Source organism: Mobula hypostoma, chromosome 27, assembly GCF_963921235.1.
Source record: "Mobula hypostoma chromosome 27, sMobHyp1.1, whole genome shotgun sequence".
Lineage (NCBI taxonomy): Eukaryota > Metazoa > Chordata > Chondrichthyes > Myliobatiformes > Myliobatidae > Mobula > Mobula hypostoma.
Window position 1 is genome coordinate 35,174,561 of NC_086123.1, and position 24,381 is coordinate 35,198,941.

The 24,381-nt window shown below is 39.1% G+C and overlaps 1 protein-coding gene across 1 annotated transcript in view; it reads right to left on the reverse strand.

The window, feature by feature from the left end:
- The window catches only part of fam222aa (family with sequence similarity 222 member Aa), a 222,325-nt gene that overhangs the window by 121,477 nt on the left and 76,467 nt on the right, over positions 1-24,381 (reverse strand). The gene's annotated exons all lie outside the window — the stretch shown is intronic.

Genomic DNA, 24,381 nt, shown 5'->3' on the forward strand with positions numbered 1-24,381 from the left:
AACTCCTCCCTTGGAGGGTCAGACACCCTGAGCCAACAGGCTGGTCCTAGACTTATTTCCTGGCACAATTTACATATTACTATTTAACTATTTATGGTTTTATTACTATTTATTATTTATGGTGCAACTGTAACGAAAACCAATTTCCCCCAGGATCAATGAAGTATGACTATGACTATTCTCCCATCATCCACCTACATGAGGCTTAATCTACAGTAGCTAGCACATCTTTGACAGAGAAAAGAAATCATATCATAATGTGGTCACTGAGACCATGGGCAGCATTCAAAAATGGGACTGAATCCAAGTTATGCGCTATGAGACATTCCAACTAAACTAGACTATCTCGAAGATAGAACAAAGTGGTCTCAGACCAAGGAGACAGGTATTTCAGGTGATGCCCAGGGGCAACTTGCTTTCTAATGAGCATTCAGTTTCTACAGAGATAGTGAACTTGAGGGTTTTATAAACTTTAGACACAGAGACTGGTTCAGGAAAGATGGGACCTCCAAATGCCACCTGGACTGCACTTCAACAGCCCTGGACCACTATCATAGGGGGAAGGTGCTACTGGGAGTGTTTCCAACTTATTTAGCAAGGAGTGGGAAGATGTGTGTGATTCAGAAATAAGTAAAACAAAATTGGAAACAAAGGAAAACATTAATAATGAGTTTAAAAGAATAATTAATAGTTCAGAATGAAAAATTTAAACAAAAAGAACAAAGAGCCTGGATATACTACAATGTACACACCTAAATGCAAGGAGTTTACATAACAGGATGGGTGAGTTGAAAGCACTGAGACACATGAAGATATAATATTATACTCATTGCTGAAAAAGGTCAGATCTGTCTAATTAATTGTTCTGGTTAAAGGATTTTCAGGAGGAAAGGGAAATGATTGATTTGGAGATTTATTTAGAATGGGGGGGGATGAATAATTGTATGGGTGAGTTCAGATGTTAGGATAATCATTACAGGAAAAATATTGGAATCAAGTCTGAGGGCCAATATAAAAAATTATTTAGAAAAACTTTATTTATTGGGAGAAAATTACCACGAATTATCTGAAGGAGGGTCAGATCTAAATAACTTGATTGAATTTTGAGAAAATAACAAGAGGATCAAAAGAGGCAGTTAGGAAAAGTAACCCATGGGATTGAACGGATAGTGACAAATTTGGTTCAGTAACAGGAAGCAGCAATGGCTGGTGTTGTTGTGACTACAAAGTTACTCCAATTAGCCTTATTTTAAAAAAAACACTATTCTTTAATATAGGGGCATAATGAATAATGTTGCTGATAATGCAAAAATGACCATCTGGTTAACAATAATAAAGAAAGCTATAATCAGCAACAAGATATAAATGGTCTGAGAAAAATGTCAAATGGAATTTCTAATCCACAGATATGCTAGGTAATGAAACTGGGTGGTAAAACAAGGTAAGAGAATGCACAATAAAAAGGGAGATACTAAATGTTTTGGGTGAACAATAGAACCTTGAAATGGATACCAACAGATCCTTAGAAGGTACACAGCAGGTCAACAAACTGGTCATACAGGACAAACTGGGTATGCTTTTTTATTATTTGTAATAACATAGAAGAGCAGGGAGGTTATACTATAACTGTACATCAACACTATCTAGACCACAGCTTGACTATTGCATAAGATTCTGACTCAAGCATGAAAGGAAACACACAATTGCACTGGACAGGGCGCAAAGGAGATATACAAGGACGTTATTAAGATTAAAAATTATTGTAATAAGGAAAGATCTGACACACTAGAGTTGCTTTCTCTGGAATACAGAAGACTGAAAGTTTGCCGGATCTAGATAGAATAAATTGGAAGATGCCATTTCTAGACCAACATGGCATGAAGTTCAAAGTAAAAACCAAGGTGGCAGAGTTCAAATAATTGATGAGAACAAAAATATGAGAAAGGTATTTTCATACAGAGATGGCTAGGGGTATGCAACTTGTTCCTTGAAAGAGTAAGAGAAGCACTAATGCTCATCACATGCAAGTAGTACCTGGAAGAGTATTTGAAGAACTATTGCTGGAAAGACATATGGGTTAAAGTAGCTTCCAACTAGTATAGATAAAACGAGCAAAGAACCTCCAAGTCAAATTTTCTATGATTCTATTTTCACCACCTATCCTCACAGCAAAGGAGTGATAGGCTATAAATACAATCATTTGTCAATATCAAATAGAGATATTATATAGAACATTTTTCATTTGATTGTTAACAATTGTCTTTAGCTGGTATGTACAATTAAATTATGGGTGAAACAAAATCATAATCTAAATGTTAGAGCGTTTTTGGGGTTAGCACATACAGCAAATAACTTCAGCAATGGAGTTCAACCACCAGTCTTCAGATTCGATTATGAACTGTGGATTAAATCTAAAATGCAGCTCTGAACAACGGGTTCCTAAGAACTGTGAACCACAGTTAATTGGAAGACCAGACAATGCTGATTAAAATTCTTCATCTGGGTGTCTGTAGTGAGGGTGCGAAGAGGGAAGTGTGTAATTCAACGGAAAGTATAATGATTATATACTTGCACTGTCACAGTGAAGCATAATGTTAAAACATAGCAGAATGCTGGAAATGAAAGATATAAAATATTGTAGTTGCTGGATTATCTAAAAACAAACCAATGCTGGAAACACTCAGCAGGTTATGCAAGCACCCATACAGAGGCAAAAAATTGAGTCAATGTTATAAGTTGATGACCTTCATCTGAGTTAGCCAGACATGGCAAGATCAAAAGTTAGATATTTGAAATTGTTGATTTCAAAGCTGAGTCTCAAAGATCGTAAAGTGCCTAGTTAGGTGAGATGCTGTTTCAAGTTTACACTGCTCTTCCTGGAGTTACATTTGGCAAAAAGGTCACTCCAATCTGCACTTTCTTCTCAAATGCAAGAGAGAATATCATGAACACTAAATGTAGCACACTAAACCATAATGCATTTAGAAATCAACCAGAAAAAGAGAACAGGAACATATCAGCATTAGAAAATAGCATATGATAATTGATTGCTTGAAAAAAAATCAAAATAAGACAACATAAAAACACAAAAATCAGGAGTAGGTCATTCTGCCTTTAGATACAATAAAACCATGGCTGATCTGTCACTCTGCATCATTTTCTCACTTACTCTTCAAATCCTTTGAAGATTTATTTTCTGAAAATCTATCTCTTTCTTAAGTACCATACATCAAAGTTGCTGGTGAACGCAGCAGGCCAAGCAGCATCTATAGGAAGAGGCGCAGTCGACGTTTCAGGCCGAGACCCTTCGTCAGGACTAACTGAAGGAAGAATGAGTAAGGGATTTGAAAGTTGGAGGGGGAGGGGAAGATGCAAAATGATAGGAGAAGACAGGAGGGGGAGGGATAGAGCCAAGAGCTGGACAGGTGATAGGCAAAAGAGGATACGAGAGGATCATGGGACAGGAGGTCCGGGAAGAAAGACAAGGCGGGGGGGGGGGTGACCCAGAGGATGGGCAAGAGGTATATTCAGAGGGACAGAGGGAGAAAAAGGAGAGTGAGAGAAAGAATGTGTGCATAAAAATGAGTAACAGATGGGGTACGAGGGGGAGGTGGGGCCTTAGCGGAAGTTAGAGAAGTCGATGTTCATGCCATCAGGTTGGAGGCTACCCAGACGGAATATAAGGTGTTGTTCCTCCAACCTGAGTGTGGCTTCATCTTTACAGTAGAGGAGGCCGTGGATAGACATGTCAGAATGGGAATGGGATGTGGAATTAAAATGTGTGGCCACTGGGAGATCCTGCTTTCTCTGGCGGACAGAGCGTAGACTTTCTTAAGTATATTCAGTGACTTGGCCTCCACCACCTTTTGGTAGCTTACTATTCCCTGATTGAAGAAATTTATCCTCACAATGTCTTACTCAGTATCTTGAGGTCTGGTTCTAGAACTACACAAGGGAAATGTCCTTCCCTTATGAATCATTGAATCCAGTGAGAATTTTTATATCCTTTGATTAGATTTCCTTTCATTCTAGTAAACTTTAATATAGGCCTAGTTGATACAATCTGTCCTCATATGTCAGTTTTACCAACCCAGAAATCTACCCCTCATTTCTTCAATAAGTACACCTGTATACAGTACACCATACGTTGTCTCACTAAGCCCCACTATAATTGTACAAAGACATTCTTGCTCCTGTAATGAAAACCTTTTGCAATGAAAACCAACATACTCTTTTCCTTCTTGGCTGCTTGCTGCACCTGAATGTTAGGTTTCTTTGTCTGATATACAAGGACATTCAGATCTTTTTATGCATCAACATTGCCAAATCTATCACATTACCAACAGTAGCCAACATCACGACTATCCACGTTACACTGCACATACCATGAATTTGCCTACTTGCTCAATCTGTCCAGATCGCTTTAAAGCCTTCTTGTAGATTCTTACTCAATTCTATTTTCTGGCATTAGCAAATTTAATAAATATTCCATGGTCCCTTCATCAGATTCTTGATAGTACAGTATAATGTGAATAGCTCAGGCACCGACTCCTGCAGTTCCCTCCTAGTCAATGCCTGCCACTCAATAAAGACCTTTCTGTATCTGTCATCTACTGCCTGTCAATCAATTTTCAACCCATATTGCTATATCACCTTCAGAAGCACGCGCTTTAAATTTTACAAATACCTCTTTTATGGGACTTCATACCAAATACACCACATCCATTGCTTTGCTCTCATCTATTACACCAGTTACTTCCTCAAAAAAAAACTCCAATTGCTTTGTCAACACAATTCTCCTACCAATCCATGCTGACTTTATCTAATTTTGCTCATATTTTCAAAATGTCTTGTTAGCACATCCTTGTGAACTTGGTAATTTTCCTTACTGTTGATATTACGCTAAACGATTTACATTTCCTGTTTCTTCCCTCCCTCTTTCTTTCAAACTGAGATGTTGCATGTATCATCCTTCAGGAATTGTTCCCTAATATGTAGATTTTGGAAAATGACAACCTCAGGTTTGCTACTTATAATGTATTCAAAATATTATTCCTCTTTGGATCTAATATAATCCCTAACATGTTAATTATATTGGGTCACTTTTCTTCTCGCGTTTATGCACCAGGAAGAAACGCAAAAATGTTATCCTAGTGTACTAGCAACCGGGGTTCTGGAGCATTATACAGAATTCTAGTTCAAATTAATTAAAGCTGCAGCTGCAGTCTGTCCTAATAATGGTAACCAGGAAATGATCAATTTGTCAAAAAAACACCTGGCCATTTAAAAAAATCTCCTGACCCACCAATGTGACTTATCATAGCTGCCTCTTGAGTTCAAGGGCAAATACCTGTTGGGCAGCAAAGGTACGTCACATCCATGTCCACTTGAATGAGCGGTAAAAAGTTCAGCCTTCAAAAAGGGCCTCATGACCTTTCCTGTTTCTACTGATGGCCTTATTGTCTTATATAATAATAATTTCCATTAACACTGCATTACATTCTAGTGCATTTTACAGAACTTAAACAAAAAAAAACAGATTTAGCAGTGGGAGTGTTTGAAGCAAGACAATCAAAAATCTTTAACTGAATATAGAATAGAGTTGAAAGGCTTACTCATTTTACGTTAGACCTGATTCAGAACAACCATTTATTTGGAACACAATCTAAACTACCAAAATGATTAAAAATAAGCTTTATATATCCTTAAGAAAGAAAAATAATGATTTAGAAAATGCAGCACTCTTAATCAAATCAATATTACCACGAACAATTTTAAAATATCTTCAACAAATACTTTCATTTTAAACAGAAACCAACTTCACTATATTCCAACTGAAAACTACTCCCACCCTCCCATTGCCACCAGTATACTTTACAAAGCAGTTCACCGATGCCAAGGGCATCTCACCGTTAAAAGCCTGAAAGGAGACCATGTCAAACAGTAGACATGACTCACCGATAGATCCGTCACCTCCAAATCAGATTTAAATCCAGAAACTTGCCTAAAATTGATACAGTACTGAGGGGAAAATAATTACTAGAGTTGTGTCTTTCCAATGAGGTGTTTTAAAAAAAAGCACCGTCCTATTTGCTGCGACTCCCCCTTCTGCATTTTAAAAATCAAAACAGGGATCAGATACGAACAACTTCATAGATTAGGGCTTTCAGGAGGATAACATTGTTACCCTAATAATGCAAAATGCTCACATCTACCTCAAATAGAAATTCATCCCTTTATAGACACAAATCTACAGGCCACCTTGGGAGGGCTCTAACAAAATAAGCAGCTATCTTACTGTTCATTCACGATGAGGATTTCAAAGCTGTGTTGCGCTATAGAAGTGCATCGACTTTGCACAACAAGTAATCCTGTATGACCTCTACCGAGAGCCTCTCCTTGTGAGATTATGTGCACAGAAGCAATCCCTTCCACACAGCCCCAGGAATAAAAGACACATCCTGTAATTGAAGAAGTGCAATAATCTTCCCCAACAATAAATTAAAATACCCATTAGGCCGATTTCAAAAGATGTCAGCAGGCTTATAATTGTACATGACATCTTCTAGATAAAACTGATTACCATGCATGCAAATTGCTTAGCAACCACTCATTACCCCAAGCGCAAAGAGCTGACCAGCCATCCATTTTCACCTTGTCCTTCCCTGTACCACCAAATACAAACAGAGATAAAAAGAGGCACAATGGCTCTTGACACGTAAATAGGTTAACACAATAAAGCCAGCTTTAGCAGGATCACTCAAGGGAAAAAAGCAATTCTCAGGCAAGCAGGAGGTAATAAAATGAGGCTTTGTATGCCAGCTTCAATTCTTCACAGCCCCTACTGCCATTTTCAGATATAAATCTCACTTATTGAATTACATTTCATGAATATTAGTTGGAAGCATTTACGACAATGTTGTCACATGACTGCAGGATTATTTACCATTAAAATGGTCCAAATGCTATTAAATCACCAGTCAGGATGAGCAGTTAGTGTTACACAGATGTTGACCCCAGTACAATTTTTAGACACATCAAATCGAATCACAAGGAACTATTCTTTGCTTCCTATTTGTCAACTACATGCTACCCCTTCATAGTATCAGGCAAGAGATCTGCATCATCAGTTCCATTGACCGTTCGCTGTCTCCAATTTCTTCTACTGTTTGTCTGACGTTCAATACAGGATGAGCAGAAATTTCCTCCAGTTAAATTTAGAAAGACCAAACTCTTTTATCCCACTCATAAACCTTGCCTCTATAAATCAACTGTACCACTGCCTGTCTGGAACTGAACTAAATTACTTATAACCTTCGCATCATATTTGACCCCAAAAGCTTTGGTGTCTATGCCTTTACCAAGGTAGCTTACTTTCACCTCCATTAACACTGCCCAACTCTGCCCCCTGCATACATTTATCTGCTAAAGTCGACATCACTAATTCTGCAAAACCAGTCTTGACTACTCCAACACTTTTAACCTGAAACACAAGATTCTGCAGATGCTGGAAATCCACTGACAGGTCCATAAAATGCTGAAGGAACTCAGGTCAGGCGACATCTACGGAAAGGAATAGAGTGCCAACTTTCAGGCCTGACCCTTCATCAGGACTACAAGGAAGATTCAAGATCATTAAATGTCATTTTCAGCACACAAGTACAAAGGAGCAGGAAGTAATTGTAACTCCAGATCCAATGCAGCACGAAAAAAAGATAAAGAACACAATTTAAAACACAATAAATATAAATACATAAGATAACTTCAATACAGGTTTCCCCCGCCATTCGAAGGTAGAGCATTCCTATGAAACGGTTCGTAAGCTGGAATGTCATAAAGCGAAGAAGCAATTACCATTTATTTATATGGGAAAATTTTGTGAGTGTTCGCAGACCCAAAAGTAACCTACCAAATCATGCCAAATTACACATAAAACCTAAAATAACAGTAACATATAGTAAAAGCAGGAATGATATGATAAATACAGCTCATATAAAGTAGAAATACTTTTCCCCAATCATTGCCTGAACTGTTCTCTGTAGCGAAAATCTCACGCAAGCGCCGTCGGCAAAAACACGTGCAAGCGCTCTCCAGTAACCTTTAAGCTATGAAGCTGCCAAATCATACCAAATAACATATAAAAATACACAGCTGATATAAAGTAGAAATAATGTATGTACGGTGTAGTATCACTTACTGGAATTGGGAAAGCGCCGAGCACACTGATGATGGTGTGTTAGGCTGAGTCGTCGCAGGTTGGGGCGGTGCAGTGGCCCCTACCCTCTGCGCAGTGAACCAATACCGGTCCACGAAGCATGCAGGGGTGCAGCGGTAGTCGGGAGGCACACAGCACATCTTTAAGAAAAAAGCTGAAATAAACATGCTAATTAATTAGGTGCCGCCTGGCACGTAATTGTCGGCCCAGATCAATGCCGATTGCATCGCCTTGTGTCTCCCGGCTACTGCTGCATTCTCCGCGAATCGGTATCTGTCCGCGGCCTGGGGGTTGAGGTGGTGGGACATTGGGGTGTCATCTCATCCTCTGTTTCCATTAGGGCAGGCAGCTCAAAGTTCTCCTATGACTGCCCGCCTCAATGTCGAAGGTCGAGGTTCGTGGTCTGCTGTGGCTGATGTGGAAGGCTTGCTTGACTGCTGAGTCTCGCCCATTTTTCCATCATACAGTTCTTTGTAAGGACTCAAACCATCCTGCAAATATTCCCTAAACCGACGTACCCTTTCAAAATTAAAGTCATACTTTATCATTACTCATTCGGTTTCGATTATTATCTTTTCCTCTTCCAATTGCATCAGCTCTTCATCTATCAGTTCTTGGTCATGGGATGCCAAAACCTCTTCAACATCATCTTCGTCAGCTTCCACAAGCTAAACTCGCTTAACCCTTACTTCGTTCACCACGATCGAAACGCTTAATTATGTCTAGTTTTACGCTAAGTGTAAGACCCTTACGAGCTCTTTCAGGCTTTTCCAATACCATATAACTCATCTTGCAAACGGCTGCTCACAGGCACGTGTTTAAGCAATGCCGGTGAGAATGCCGTGCTGAACCCGGGGGAGAGCGGCGCCTTTTATCGCACGCTGCTTTTCTCGTAACAGTGAAAGCACCTTCTGTTAGCGAAAACAGGGTAATGTAGGTCTTTTGTAACACTGAGGTTTCGTAAAGCGAACGTTCGAAAAGCGGGGGACACCTGTACATGGATTGATTGTATGTCCATAAAGTGATGCTAGGTACAGAGCATCTGTACATAATGTGACGCTGACAGGAAATGATAAAGTAGAGGTGGTGGAGGTGCGGGGGGGTGGGTTATTAGGTGGAGGTATTGATCTGCCTTACTGCTTGGAGAAAATAACTGTTTAAGTTTGGTGATCCTGGACTGGATGCTACGTAGCCTCCTCTATGATGGAAGTGGGTGGAATTGTGCATTATGTTATTTACAGACGGGTAGGCTGGTGCCAGTTTTGACTTCCCATTGTAGAGTCTTCCTGTCTGCTGCAGTGTAGTTTCCATACTACGCAGTGATGCAGAATGTTAGGATGCTCTCTACTGTGTACCTGTAGAAAGGAGGCAGAAGTCAGAATAAGGAGGTGGGAAGGAATACAAGCTGGCAGGTGACAGGTGAAGTCAGGTGAGGGGGCAGGGGGTGAATTGAGAAGCTGGGTAGCAATAGGTGTAAAAGGTAAAAGGCTGAAAGAGGAGAAACCTGATAGGAGAGGAGAGCGAACCATAGGAGAAAGGGAAGAAGGAGGGAAACTAGAGGGAGGTGACAGGTAGGTAGGTAGGAAGAGAAGAGGTGAAAGAGGAGCCAGAAAGGGAAGTGGAAGAGAGAAGGGGGACAGGGAGGAATTAGCAGTAGTCAGAGTTATCAATGTCATGCCATTAGGTTGGAGGCTAATGGCAGATGGACTATGAGTTGTTGCTCCTCCAGCCTTATTGGCTTCATCATGGCTGTACAGGAAGCTGTAGACTGATGTGCCAGAATTGGAATGTGATAGGACTTAAAATGATTGCCCATTGGGAAATTCTACTTGTTGCAGACAGAGCAAAGGTGCTCAAAAAGAGGCTCCCCAATCTATATTGGATCACACTGATGTAGAGGAGGCTGCATCGGGTCACCAGATACAGTAGATGACTCCCCAACTGCCTCACAGGTAATGTATTACCTCAACTGGAAGGACTGTCTGGGGCCCTGAATGGTGGTGAGGAAGCAGGTGAATGGGTAGGTGTAACACTTCTTCCACACACACGGATAAGTGCCAAGAGGGAGATCAGTGGGAAGGCGGGGGATAAAGGACAGAGGAATCACAGAGGGGGTGCTTCTACGGAAAGAAGAGAGTGGGGGAGGGGGAAGGTAAAGATATGTTTGATGGTGGAAGTTGCGGAGAATGATGGGCAGAATCCAGAGGCAGATGGGGTAGTAAGAAAGGACAGGGGAACTCTATCCTTGTCAAGGTGATGGGAAGATGGGATGAGTATGGTTGTCCAGGACATGGAGATGCAGGTGAGAGTAGCATCACTGGTGGAGAAAGGGAAATCCCATTCATTGGAGGAAGACATCTTTGATGTTCAGCTCCATAAATGCTATTTGCACCTTTCTGTTTTTTTCCCTTCTTTGGTCATACTTTATAATACCTGATGTCTGCTTTAATGTCTCTTTATGAAGCTTAATGATAAAATTTAGATAATTCCCAAGTGAGGAGCTTGGGACCAATGATATACTTAAATTGGTCTACAGTATAAACAGTACTCCCTGTTAAACAAGCATAAAAAAGCGAGCTGTCTAAATACAGATAGCTGACAAGATGGGATATCTAAAGAAGAAGGGTCTCGGCCTGAAACGTCGACTGCACCTCTTCCTAGAGATGCTGCCTGGCCTGCTGCGTTCACCAGCAACTTTTATGTGTGTTGCTTAAATAAATATTGCCACTGCATTACAAAGTTGCTTATTACTACATGCAATTGAAATGTCTAAAGATGCAAAATTTAAAAGGAAACCACCGCATGGCAAATACTCATTTAGATCAGCTCAAAAATACGCTTACTTCAGATCTACATATATTTAAACCGTTTCTTGCTGATTGGGAATAAAACAAAGTTACCGTAAAGGAGATTAAGTGGAAAACTGAATCCGATGACCTGAGCTGAATACAGTGTTCCTTAGATAGCTCATCCCCGCAGGAAGGAATGCATTAGGTTAAAAAACAAGGATTTTCATATATTAAAAAAAAGGATTCAGATAAAGCGCTTTCAAACCAGAATTCATACATTTTGATTTGCAAGTACTTTAAAGCTATCACTAGAAGGCAGCCAGCTTCTACATGCAGCAAGTACTTCAACGTCTTCTGCTACACTACAAACAGAACACAAATAGGATGAAATACTCTAAAATAGTCTGTGTTTCCTTGAAATTTTGGAGATTTCTATTTTATAACACATCTCATAAAAATACTTTTTTCCTTAATGAGATAAAGGGAACAGGAGAGCTTTGGAATGATACTAAGAAGTACCGTAGCTTAGCAGAATTTTGTATTAGTAGTGTAGAATATTTTACACCAAAAGGGAAAAAAGGAAGTGAATTTTCAAAATGCCCCATTTATTGTTCTTTTCCTCTGATGCCTTGTGGCCATTCTAAGGCAGTGGCAGCATCTGTGGTGAGGCAGGGTACTAGTAACTCAGGTATTAGTACTAGGCAAAGTTCAAAGTTATAATTTAGCAAAGGAGTTACTAGAAACACAACCCATTAAACAAACACCTGCCTCCAAGCTTTTGTGACTAATGCATTATGTAATTAAATACTAAAAATTTCAATCATACTATATTCTCTACACTGCATTAACCTGTTCATGCGGCTTATTCATGAGCAAGATGGGATAGTTGACTAAAGTAAGACAATCCCAAATCCCTGTCTGAGTCAGAAAGATCATCAGTTCAGTAATGATGTAATTAAGCGTGTCAGTCATCAGATAATAATTTGTATGAGAGCCTGAGGACTAGGACCAGGACCAGGACCACAGATAAAGGTGAGGGATAATAGGGGGATGGGCTGTGAAGTATGGTTACAATACTGAACAGAAAATACTGGAAGCACTCAGCAGGTGAAGCAACTTCTGTGAAATGAGAAGCAAAATAACATTTCATGTCAGGGTCCCTTCAGAAGAATTGAGAAAGAGTTAAACAGGTATGGTTAAGGTTGCAGAGTAGGTGTTGAAGGGACGGATTGGGTAAATATCTCTGATAGATTGATGCTAAGGTGTCACTAGGGGAAGACTTTTTTAAATTTGCTTTTTTGCACTACTTACCTTAAATTAACTATTTTGTATACATATGCTTACTGTAATTCAGTTTCTTTTCTATATTTATCATGTATTGCTGCCATAAGTTTAACAAATTTCATGACATATGCCAGTGATATTAAAGCTGATCCTGATACTGAAACCAAATGATAAGTAATGTTTGAGGGCACAGACTACAAAACAGGGTAATAACGAGAAAGGGAAGAAAAAAGTACCCAGCAACTAGACAGTGTCATCACAGCATATCCCTTAGCAACCTTGAAACACCTGCTTTGGTTGTTTTCCACTGATCTTGCCCGATTTGCTGAGTATTTCCAGCATTTGCAGCATTTGTGATTTTCAAAGTTACAGTGCAAGTGAAAAACCTTGTACCAGTGAGACATCAATATAATGAAGGAAGTCTTCTGTCTCAGAAATCAGAAAGATATGCGAAATAGTTATTTGTTCGCTCGTAAGATCTAGAAATGGTCTTACAGCATCTGATCAATTGTCAGTTATCTTATTTGCTCCAAACTGCATTAAGCTCAGTGTTCTAACCCCTGGGAGATTCTCATCGAACCCTCTCCTGCCCGATTTCATCTATTGAATAAGGGCTCATTGTAGTTACATCACCAACTGGTGCTCAACCCAGAACACCTAATAAATAAGAAATAGTGTTTGCTCAAAAGTAATGCAAGATGAGAATATGAAACATCTAACGTTTATTTATGAAATCCCTGACCATATAGAAAATCATTTTAGAAAGTTGGTTTTGGAAATACTTATGATTTTCCAACAGTTAAATTTCATTGTGAGTGAACTCCTTAAACTTCAAAATTTTCTTGCCTTTTGCTAATCAGAATAATAGTACTTGGAAAAATAAATTGATATTAAAAATGTTTTGTTGAAATCACAGAAATTGTACATTTCAAAAGACAAAAAATTTCGAAGGTAGCTGAATTTATGCAATTGTGTTCCCTTTTTCTCCTGTAACTAGAACTTGGGCCTGCACAGTGCTGTACTGCCCTGGCAGTGTGACATTTCCCTTTCAATCTCCTCCAACATCTTCAAATCTACAGGGAGTTTGGCCTCATCCCATAGGACATCCATAGAGTAGCTCTTTAGCTGCTAGCCAGCTAGTTTAAGTGACGTTAGCTATGCTAATGAACCAATGACACCTGTTAAACTCACCTCAACATGTCTTTTACATTTTAACCTGCCATGGCAATAGAAAAGTCACTGTTGCAAACAGTGCAGCGAGCAACACTGTCATTAGTTTTGAGGTTGACTGTATAGCCCGCCCACAGAGAAAACTGATTGGTCTCCTTTCATACTAAGTAGACCTATCAGGATGCTCGCTCTCTCTCTCAAAAAAATCAATTTCCAGGATATTGTATATAATTTCCGGGCGTAAGGGAGCCACTACCAATATGCAGGAGACTCCCGGAACTTCCGGGAGAGGTGGGATGTCTGCATCTTCCTTTAAATTTCCTCCCTAAACTTTCCTCATGACAAAGCACAATAGGAGGAGAGTTTAGACATTTACAGCATTCCTTTCTATTTTCTCTGTATGCTCATCAAAAAATTCAATTACATTAGTCAAACATGACTTGCATTTAACAGATCTGTCATGGGATTAGAGTGTCATGGAAAGCCTAAAGAGACATACAGGGCTACCAGGTGATATTTTCAGTTGGGATTTGGTATCTCTTGAATCGCTGCACTCCCCAAAAATTGACAGGAATGTATTCAAGTCTCTGAAGTGGACTCAAGTTCAAAAATCAAGATCTTGAAACTAATCAATAAGCTTCAAGACCTTGGCCTCAATACCTCCTTATGTAACTGGATCCTCAATTTCCTCACTTGCAGACCCCAGTCAGTTCTGATTGGCAACATCTTCCTCACAATCTCTATTAGCACAGGTGAACCACAAGCTATGTGCTTAGCTCCCTGTTCTACTTATTTACACCTATGACTGTGAGCTTCAATGCCATAATTAAATTTGTTGATGATACCACTGTCGTTGGCCCAATCAAAGCTGCAAATAGGAGTGAGATTGAAAATCTGGCTGAGTGATGCCACAACAGTAACCTCTCACTCAATATCAGTAAGACTAAAGAAATGATTATTGACTTCAGGAGGAGGAAACCAAAGGTCCATAAGCCAGTCCTCATCAGGGATCAGGCATGGAGAGGGTCAGTGTTATCATTTCAGAGGACCTGTCCTGAGTTCAGCACGCAAGTGCCATTCCTAAGAAAGCATGGCAATGCCTCTACTTTCTTAGAAATTTGTGAAGATTCAGTATGTCATCTAAAACTTTGACAAACTTCTATAGATGTGTTGCTGGTTGCATCACAGCCTGGTGTGGAAACACAATGCCCTTGAACAGAAAATTGTACAAAAAGCAGAGGATACAGCCCAGTCCATCACAGGGAAAGCCTTACGCAACAGTGAGCACACTTACATGGAGCACTGTTGCAGGAAAGCACAGTGTTATCCTCAAAGACACCCACCACCCAGGCAATGCTCACTTCTTGCTGCTGCCATCAGGAAGGAGGTACAGAGGCCTTGGGATCTGCACCTCTAGGTTCATGAACAGTTATTATACTTCAATCATCAGGCTCTTGAACCAGACAGAATACCATCTCTCAACTTCACATGTCCCATTACTGAATGTTCCCACAACCAATGGATTCATTTTCAAGGCCTCTTCATCTACTGTTATCGATATTTATTGCTTATTTATTTTTTACTTTTTGTATTTGCAGTTTGCTGTCTTTTGCACATTGATTGCCTGTCTATGCTGATGGGTGTGGTCTTTCATTGATTCTATTCTTTCTCTTTACTGTGAATGCCCACAAGAAAATGAATCCCAGGGTTGCATATGGTGACATACTTTGATCTACCAACTCCATAACGACAATGAAAGATTAACGTTAATTAGTACAATGTTATTAGTTCAAGTCAGAATCAGGATACAAGCAGCTAAAACAATTCCTTAGGTATACGTAGGTGTCTTTATTGCAGAGGCTATCATGTAGACTGTGAAAAGTTACGCTCAGACACTACATTTCAGAAAATAGATTGCAAATACGGAATAATTCTCTCAAGATTCAATACTTAAACTAAACATAAAATTCATCTTCTCTTGGAGCAAAGAATCCATAAGGGCCAGTAAACTTAGAAGCAAAATAATGCAAGCTATTCAGGATTGCTCTGCCAGTAATTTGGTGTTATCGTTTATTGCTTTTACTTTTCTGTAGCAATTATCATTTCTTACCATCTCCCCTTAAGATATCAACTCATTATTAGTTGTGTGGATACCAGAAAGTGCCCATGATCAACAAGTGAGCTCTGGTGATGAGCAGCAGCAGGCAATTTATTGACTGCATTGAGCCAAAGCCCATTTTAGGCTTGTTTATCACCCTTATATGACATGCTCCTTACAGGCAGTGATGAATAGCAATCAGAATCAGAAAGCTGTGGCTGGTTACCCAACACTTCAGAAATTCAGTGGAATGTTATTTACGGTCCTATCACATCTGCAATCAATTAAGCACCAGCTACCTGCTGATGTGGGTACAAGGCGCCTAAAGAACAATTTTAGTTGCATCATTGTTCATAGAGGCAAGGAAAGACAAAAATCAAGGACATCAAAGAACAAGCATTTGTACCAAGCAGGTGTGTGTTGCGATCAAAAATCACACTTTACCACTGTTTTGCACTTTCTGTACAGAATCTAATTTAACAACAACTACTTTGGAAGGGTCACCTACCCCAAAACTGGGCAAAAGAAACTTATATGCTTGTATTTGTCCCATTTCTATGAGGTTAACTTTTCTAGATACATGTGGTCAACTTTAGTGGTAGAGCTAGGTTCCTGGAGGCAATTAAGAGAGATTCTAGGGGATCTCAGGGCCTCATAAATTATAATTCAGATGTAGGGTTGAGCAAGACAGGCCCCACCCACAAAGCACCTCAGATTGCAGCGCAGCACCCCAGCTTTGTTATCGGTCACAGCTGTCAGGATCACTTCGACCACACTTTAGTCACTGACATTAGAAATATTTAAAATTAGACGGTTTTAAAAAGAAATAAAAATCAAATGAGAACACTAAAAAAAAAGAAACAATTAAAATAATGCAACTGAATTTCTTTGCAGGCATACAATGGTAGATAAGGCTTGTGGTTACTGTGCCAAATCTAACCTGGCTCAAAAGAGCGGATCCCCAGAGAAGAGTCTCAAACACCTGTTCTGCTGTTGGACAAAATACAGGGAAATGTGGCGGAGTACAGAAGTGATATCTCTGCTGGCATGGGATTCTCAGAAAATCCAGACAAACCCCAAAGTGTAACTTATTTCTTCACTTCTCATCATTGCATCAGTTGCAAAGCTGGTTCAATATTCAAACAAACTGAATTAGACCTGAACTCATTCTTTCCGGATATATTCCCCTTACAAGTGCATCCTCATATCCTGGATTGCAAAACACCATCAATATTACACATCTGAATCTTGTCCTCTGAACTATACTTGTTGACAACAAAGGTATCTCCACTAAACTTACTTCAAAGGTTAGAGAGTGTTTGAAACAAAAGTTTTCTACAAAATATTGAAACATAACTTCTCCTTTCATTGTTCTCAAATCATATCAGCCAAAGTGTTCTTTTTTTAATTAAGTAAATGATCGAAGCTGGCTGTCATGTTAATTCAAGCCACCTTCTTGAATTGTTACATTTTTCGTGGGAAATAACTTGGGTAGAATGCCAGGATTTAAACCCTCCAACTGTAGAAGGGGAGGTCAGGTAGGTATAGCTCCGAGATCTGGGGCAGATAGTGAACACTTACTCTCTACCACAGACACATTCTGATAATTAGGCCTTTCAGGATTTAGCCAGCTTGATCACTAAAGTTGGTACTGTACTACTCTTGATAATGGATAGTGAAGGTTTATATCCAGACCACATTTATACACTTGCTACTTTCATTGCTTCTTCAACATGGTGAAACACTGTTAGAATTCAGTGCTATTTTCCCCCCAAGTGTGCCACCATCTCTGGTAGCTCTTCGACTTTAGAGCAGGTGATGATTACAGAGGGAAACAGAATTTTATTTAAAAGTAACTAAGGCCAAGCTGGACTACAAGCTACTATGGGAAAAAGACCACAGGACAAAAAGTCATTGTTAGGAAATGGACAGAAGAGGATTGCACAAGCTCAATCTTTATGGTTAGTATGGAACGCCAGAAAGAAGATTATTGGAAGAGTCTGGATATAATATATGCACAATGCTTACAACTCAAGATGGTCCGAGATGGAAGAAGAAAGGGCAATCTTGCTAAGCTTGGAGCAGGCATTCGTCATGATGCAGGTCATAGGGTAGCAAGGTCTACTTGGGGCTAAATTGGATATAACTGTTTCAACCCTAGACATTCAACTGAAGAAGGAGTTGAAGACATGTAACCTGAATAATGGCGTTCCATACATCACTGCAACTTTGTACTGAGGTTCACGCAAAAAAAAAGTTCTGATTCAAGATTGCTTCCTTTTAAATTTTAAAGAGGGGATTAGTGTATTGTCAAAAATCAAGCACTTTATGACTGACTGTCCCCGTTTCTAATAAAGTTGTTACAAAGAATCCAGGCTTTATGCCGAAATACAGGACAAGCTAAAGACAAAATGGGTGACTCAATACTTAACACAAAGTCCCATTTCCCATCCACCTAGATCCCACGCAGCCTTGATTGATGTTTGTATCTACCACCTTAGTTCATTGGCCAGTAACAGCAAATTAATACAGCACAGAAATGGGTCATTACAAAATATATCCTCTCCATCTTCATTAATGCCTCGAGTGCAACAGCCAGAATAATGCTCTGTACTCCAGTTAAGTCCTATCAGTTGTTGCAATGTTTTTATTTTTACAGCATTTTCTTGCAATTGTATTAAGTGAATATAGCCAAGGATGCTGCATGATTTTATAATGCACAAATCAAATTCTCTTGCACCTTCAAGAAATTCAGAATGTACACCAATAGGTAATATCTTCAATATTGTACTATGTGATTAATAATCATTAATTTTCCCACTTATATTACTTCATACTTTTAATTAAATTGTTGTCCACACTTCAATTTGTAACTATCTTTTTTGCTTTTCACGAAGTCAGCAGATTGAGAGTTGTGTGTGCCCTGCTTCCGAATCTCTCATTTGAAGTATTAACAGCAGAGATTTTAAAAGTCACTTCCCGTCATTACAGATTGTTCAAAAGGATTAAACAAGGCAATTACCACCTGGATACATCCAAGAGACCATAAACAAAATCTGACCTGTTACTCAAATTAGACAGAAGAATACAGAAATGACCCCACAGGAAAATAAGGACTACTATATTTTTTGATATACACATTGATTTGGGTAAACTGGGGCACAATTTCGAAATATGCACCATAGATAAATTAAGGAATACAGTTAATGAGGATGATTGTAACAGACTGCATGAGAATACATACACAAAATGGCAGGCACATGATTATTCAAACTTACCCTCTCACAGTTCATGTGTTACAGGAGAGGCATTATAAACTACGTGGCCCAAGTTTAAAGGGGACTAAGGAACTGAGACAAAATCACTTATTGGCAGTTCAATTAAAAAGGCAGTTAAGTCTATGGAATGCTGAACACTAACACGAGAAGACAGTGCATGAAGCAGGGAAGTTAGATGAAGCTGTACATTAGGTCTCTGTATTGAATCAGGGTGTCATGTTTTAGAAAAGATGTCACTGCAATGGGAATAGTACAGAGATTTATTATGCGGTTACCTAGGGATGAGGGACTTTGACGATGTGAAGATGACGACATTTGCCTTAGAGCAAGCATAATTAATGAAAGATCAAAACAAAGATGTTCCTCGTTTTGGCACCCAAAAAAGAAACTGGAGTGCAGGTGGGGGAAACATTTATGATGTCTGGCAAAAGTATAAGGGACAAAGTTTGTTTTTAAAAGTGAGAATTTGAGTTCTGGAATTCTCTGCATGCCATGGTGATGGACACAGACTCAAATTTAACAAACTGAACAGCATTAGTTAAGAATTGGAAAGAAAATATGCAGTAGATTTCGCTTTATTGAATTCCTTCTTGTCCTCAGGACATGCCAAAGCACTTCAGAGTCTATTAATACTTTTGCAATAATGCAAGAAATGCAAAGCCAATATGCTTACAGTATCTTCTGTCTCACACAGACTAAATAAAATAGTTCACTGATGTTGCTTGAGGGATAAATATTACCTGAGTTAGTTCTGCTTTCCTTTAAACTTGTTCCACATAAATCTCTTACATCAATCTAAGACAGCCAAGGTCTTGGTCAATCTCTAGAATAGAAATGGAACCCACAACGGAGCAATCATTGAATTGTGTGGCAATTGACTGACAGCTGCCACTCCTATCTGAATAGAATAAAATTACAGAATTACAGAGAAAGAGCAGTGGAAAGGGAATTAATGGGATTGCACTACCAGACAGCCAACACAGTCACCTTGGTCTAAATGTGATAATAGCCACGGATAATGTTTCACAAATAAAATACCAAGATCAGAGATAGAGGCTGCATTTGAGAAGTTGGAAGGTAGACTTTTATTAAAAAAGTCTAGTTCTTAGAATGAAATATTCTTATTTTAAAATCCATGGGCAAACCCAAAACTTCAATCTATCTATATAATTAAGAACTAAAAAGATTTGACAATTACAAGATCAAATGTCAGGATCTCCTTTTAATATAGTCATTCAAATCACAATGCTATATGTATGTGACATAAGATTTTATTTTTAATCTACTCATATTCAGGACATCTCAAATGTAACCAAGTAACAAAGGAAGGAAATAAACGATGCCTCAAATCTTCATTGGCAGAAAACTCATTACCAGAAAAATCCATTCAGTATTTATCCTCTTATCAAAAGAAAACTCTTGTACACCAGAAAAACACTAGTCAAAGAAATCAAAGCTATTTGAAGAATAAGTGCTAGATACGCAGTGGTATAGATTACCAAACAGCTTCATAAAATACATCTCGTCAAAAACTTGGCCATCAAATTTTAGTGTCCAAATTGAAGGCAGGGTACAAAGATCACCATAAATCTAAGGCATTTTAGAAAGTCCTGACATTATTCATACAATTTTTGAAGTATTTGGTAATAAAATATCAAAATAAGGGGTATATCCCTTGTTTGAGAGAGAAAATATATTGTAACGTAACTTGAGAGTGAAACTTTAGACCCCTTAAGCGAAAAGAGTTTTTGTAATCCATCAATAACAGGCACATGGGAATGCAAGTTCCCATATATCTGCAAGTTCCAGGAACAATCCGAATTTTGGAAGTACACTGCCAATTTCCCACTGTCACTCAATTCTAATAGCACTATGGAAAACTTTGCAACACGAGGGGCCAGATGACCTACTATTTCTTTTCATGTTCAAGGTAGCCGCCACTTTCCGGAGTGGTGAAGAATCGACAATAAATAGTGGTTTTGCTAATCATTTCCAGATTCCTTCAAAAAAAATTAACGTACCCAGAATGAGCACTGCAATACTTTGTTGCAATTAAAACCACAATGGCAATAAAAACTGTTTGGTAGACATTAGATTTACTAAAACAACACCAGTTACAAATTGCTGCTAAAGCAGATCTGCAGTCTCCAGCATGTGATTGACTCTCAGAAGACAATGAAGGGACACTGAGTCACCAAATCACCATTCCTGCCACTTCCCCCAGCTTCACTAGCCCTCATTCCCCTTCCCTCTCACTGCCTGCAGACAGACAGGACTATTCAATAAAGCTCTTTAATCAATATTACCATATTATGGGAATGGAAACTATGAGCAGGGTGGAGAGATTTACAGTACTTTAATAAGGAAGTTTATTTTTGACTGAGCATCTTCTCTGGAGTTTAATTCAACGTTGTAAAATAAAATAATAGTAATTGTACATTTTATACTGAGATCTGCAGACTCAGAACAAACAGGAATATTTTAAAGACAGCGTTACCCACTTTCAAAGCAACAATGTGAAAACAGTTTTTCAAATGCTGGGTGGAAAATAAAGATCACAATGCACTCAAATAGATTGCAGTGAACTCATTTCATGAGTGAATTTATCAACTTTGGATGTAGCATCCCATAAAAATTAAATCAAGGCAGTCAGCTATCCTCCATTTTAACACAGTCATTTACAATGTGGCAATACCTAGTTTGAGGATGGCAGTGGGAACTGTATAAAACAGGGAGATTAAAAACTGATTACTTTGCCAATGTACAAAACATGGTTTGTTTATTGAGATACAGTGTGGAATAGGCCTTTCCGGTCCTTCGAGCCACAATGCCCAGCAATCCTCTAGCCTAATCATGGGATAATTTACAATGACCAATTAACCTATCAATCAGTAGTTCTTTGGATTGTGGGAGGAAACTGGAGCACCCGGAGCAAACCCACACGATCATGGGGAGAACGTACGGACTCCTTACAGGAAGCAGTGGGAACTGAACCCTCATCACTGGTACTGTAACGTGTCATGCTCACCACTATGTCACCTTGCCACCCACATGGCTCTCTTGACACATACAAATTCAGTGTCAACGTTCTCACAAACAGGTTAATGCTCAGCCTAGCTCTGTACTGAATCAAGAGGTAGGACACAGACTAAAAAATAAAACAGAGACTTATGTCTACTGATAGTTAAGATTTCTATTACCTTCAAAATCTGCCATAATCCATAATTCATGAATTGTATTAAATGCACATGGCATGATCTAAAAATGCTAATTTAAGAGGCTTGTGAATACTTTAAAGTTTAAAGTGCAATCTCATTCCTTAAAGTTTATTAAGTAGTATCCGGGCTACATTGATTATAGAATAGGGTGATTTTGATATTATCAAATTCACAGACTACCGCCACGAATTATTTGCAATTGAAAAGCTAACAGTGTATGTACTTTGCATTTGTCAACCAACCCAGAGGATAAAATTACAGCCTTTCATTTCAACACAGATGTCTATTTAAACAATGTCCCAGTCTCAGAAATTAAATGAAACTTCAATAGGTAAAGACAACATTAAAGTAACCATTATTAACAAAGATTATTTCCACGTGTGTTACTCCATTATCTTGTTACATACTTAAAATGTATGTAATTGACATAAAAGAGAAACTACAGGTACACTTTAAAGCAGCTCATTAGTCAGATGAATGACAACATTGAGTGCCTACTCTCACCTCATGGCTTAAGATCCCACTTCCATCACATCCTACAATATCCTCTACACTGAAATATATTTACAAAGTTTAGTTGAGCAAAGTCTATATTTAAAATGGAAATGTGTATTCCATGGATATTTGCAAAAACTTGATGCTTGCAAACATACCATTGTATGTTAAAAATTATTTTACATATTCCAGTATTGAAATACTGATTTCAAAATTTCAGTATTTCAATACTGGAACATGTAAAATAATTTTAATACCAAACTTAGTTATACATTTTTAAAAATATACAATACATTTTACAGCGAACTTGTCCATTGATTAAAATCAAAGCCTCTAGATCTGAATACCCAACATACTTCTGTTGAGTAACCTTACTCTGACAGGCCTAAAGGAGGATAACATTTCAATAAACTTTGGATGAAATGTTCCAAATACACGAATGTTTGCAATCTAAACGGACAACTGATAGATGTGTAATATCAATACAACAACTTAAATTTAAAAATATAGAATACAGAAACTTCAGGGAATGTGCGTAGAAATCCGCGAGAAAAAAAAATGACCAGTCTTAGTCGAAACGGGGTCCGGGAACAAATAAATCCATAGCTAAAACAGAAATAAAATTAACACAAGATTGGGAGGGAGAGACGTTGGGGCTACAAACTTTTAAAAAATGCGTAAAATGGTGTAAAATACACAAAAACCCGCACCATGTCTGAAGGTCTCGATCTCCCTTTAAAGTCATAAAATTACGTTTACAAAATGATCTAGAAACGCTTCGTTGGAATCACCGCCTTTCACCTATCGATCAAGTCGCAGTCAATATTGACCTCAAGGGGGTAAAACATCGCAGAATGTAAATGATGGAAAGGGCAGTAACCTCTTTTAGCAATGACACGATTTCGATCTTACGAAATGCAGTTGCAAGTAAATTAAAATTAATGTTTGAGAAATGATAATTTACATTTTGTAGTTATTAAACAAACGAAAACACTTTCGCTTCAGTCATTTTTTTACAAAAATTGTATTATTTATAAACGCACGCATGTGTGGAGATAGTGAGGGGGATAAAAGAATTCACGCACTTAAAAAAACACAACCTATTAAACTTTATATCTGTTTTTTCAAATCATTGTGTGTGTGTGTGTGTGTGTGTGTGTGTGTGTGTGTGTTGAACTTAAATAATAAGGTAACACAGTTGGAGCTTTTCTCCCACGATTTGATTTCCCAAGACCAGCAATAGTGGTGAGAGGCGTCTAAATTAATAATTATTAATATTAATTCCAGACAGCTCCCTTTCGATGCAGCTGGAGACAGATCGGTAAATCCAGAGCACATGAAACAATAAGTAAGTCTGCCTTGGATGGACTCGGGACTGAAAGGACTGCGGAACAAGAGTGCAAACTGACAGGAGATTTCAAGTCCGGGTATTTTTTTTGTTTCATATGCACGCTTTAAAGGGAACAAACCCACCTTCCCACACACCCCCCACTCCCCGATCGGCTACTCGCTCGCCTTCAGCTTTGATTATCCTCGGATACAACCTCCGCCCCGATCGTCAGTCCTCCTCGCCGCCCCGCCGCATCTGTTGGGAGCTGCAACCCCCAGAACTTGGTCCGTCGCCGGCTCAACCACTCGGGGCTCTCACTGCAACCCCTGCAAAGCGGGTCGCGATCTCTTCCCCCCACGCCACCACCCCCAAGCCCAGCTCCCGTCCCCAGGATCGCGCACCCTTCGCCGCTCCTGCTTGGACATCATCGCCCACCCAGCCCCGAACCACATCGGAGCCCGACTTCGGGCTCCGGCCTCCCCTCCCCACCACACACCTTCCACC